Here is a 1,742-nt window from a genome sequence, read left to right as displayed (position 1 = left end):
TATATATATATATATATATATATATATATATATATATATATATATATATTTTCTTATACAATTCTCTCTGACTTAATATTTTAAATTAATTTTCAGTAAAAATACTTGATTTGAGCAATGCACAAAGAAGGAATATACTAACAAACGATTGCCCCAATTGGTTAAATCCGAATCTACAAGTGGTAAACCATGGATGAAAAAATGGATTACCAATCGCATTCCGTGGTTGAGAAATCGTTCATTGGAAAAACAACGATCATTCGAATATGGTATCGTGGTTGAATATGTCCCTGGAGGCACTCTCAGATCACATCTCTTAAAAAATCATATCAAAAAGGTTCTGTTATTCAAATAGCATTAGATGTTGCTAGAGGGTTGAGTTACCTTCATTCTAAGAAAATTGTTCACAGAAATGTAAAGACTAGTAAATGTAAAGACTAGTAATTTAGTTATGGACAAGGATGGAAGAGTCAAAATAATCGATTTTGGAGTTTCTAGAATTGAATCTTCATGTCCTCTTGACATGACTGCCCAAATTGGCACCATTGGTTATATGGCTCCTGAGGTGAGATATCTCATTCTTATGTAGTTCTTTTTTTTAAAATTTATTTACAAAAAGGAAAAAAAATGAATTCTCTATTACTTATATTAATGTTATTGTCTTATTTTGTATGTGCAGGTACTATTGGTCTACCATATGATCATAAATGTGATGTCTATAGTTTTGGAATTTGCTTGTGGGAGATATATTGTCGTTCAATTCAGTATAATGGAAAGTTTCCTTCTTCTCACACAAGTCCATGTATTTACAAGGTATATTTTCAAATTTTATGTTATATTTTTTTATAGCCAATGTTCAAATAATACCAATTACTGATATATTTCTTGAAATTTAGAGTCTAAGGTCAGAAATACCAAACAAATGTCCAAGTGTTGTGGCCAACATATTGAAGCAATGTTGGCATGCAGACCCAAAAGAGAGGCCAGAGATAAAAGAGGTGATGCTCATGTTAGAAGCCATTGACACATCTCAAGCTGCATCAAACGGGTTGTGTTCACTTTCATTAGACCGAAAGGATTATAATGTACAATAGATTGACTCTGGCCATAAAGGCTTTGTATATATAGATTTAGGACTTTTCTTTTAATCAATTTTATTTTGTAGAAATCATACTAATTTTTTTTAGAAATTATTCTTCTTATTTTTATTTTTTAGCTTCTTGGCTTGCTAGTCTACTACCTTTCAGTCAAAATTTTAAATTGTTTGGTTGGCTTATTTATTGAGTTGAATGTAGTTGTTTCCTTTCGGTGCCTTTAAATTGTGTTAGTAAGTTTTCTTCCATCAAGATTGTCTGTAATCCCGTATTATATGAGTACATTGATATCAATGATCACTTCATTCATCAGGTTAAATTCGAAGCAGGGTTGATTTCTAATGCAAGCGAATATTCTGACTAAGGGTCTCACTTATTTTCAACATTCATACCTTATTTTCTAACTAGGGATGTAAAACATCTTCACTGCCCCTTAGCTTGAGGGGAGTGTTGAGGAATCACCAAATTGTTTCATAGTGCACTGTTACATGCATTGCCCACTATATATAGTAACTAATTCAGTTAGTTAGCTAGTATGTTATTTCTATAATGTACAGTCAGCTAACTACTTAGCTATTTTAATAGAAATGAAGAAGATTTGGATATTTTCTGTGTATTTCTCAATGCCTTTTGTACAAGCTTTATACA

The 1,742-nt window shown here is 31.1% G+C and overlaps 1 pseudogene; it reads left to right on the top strand.

The window, feature by feature from the left end:
• The window catches only part of LOC107016638, a 2,443-nt pseudogene extending 1,294 nt beyond the window's left edge, over nucleotides 1-1,149 (top strand).
• The last annotated feature ends 593 nt before the right edge of the window (nucleotides 1,150-1,742 follow it).

Source organism: Solanum pennellii, chromosome 4 (assembly GCF_001406875.1).
Source record: "Solanum pennellii chromosome 4, SPENNV200".
In the NCBI taxonomy this organism is placed as follows: domain Eukaryota; kingdom Viridiplantae; phylum Streptophyta; class Magnoliopsida; order Solanales; family Solanaceae; genus Solanum; species Solanum pennellii.
The sequence above is the reverse complement of the archived record's forward strand: the minus strand, read 5'-3'. Positions and strand labels throughout refer to the sequence as shown.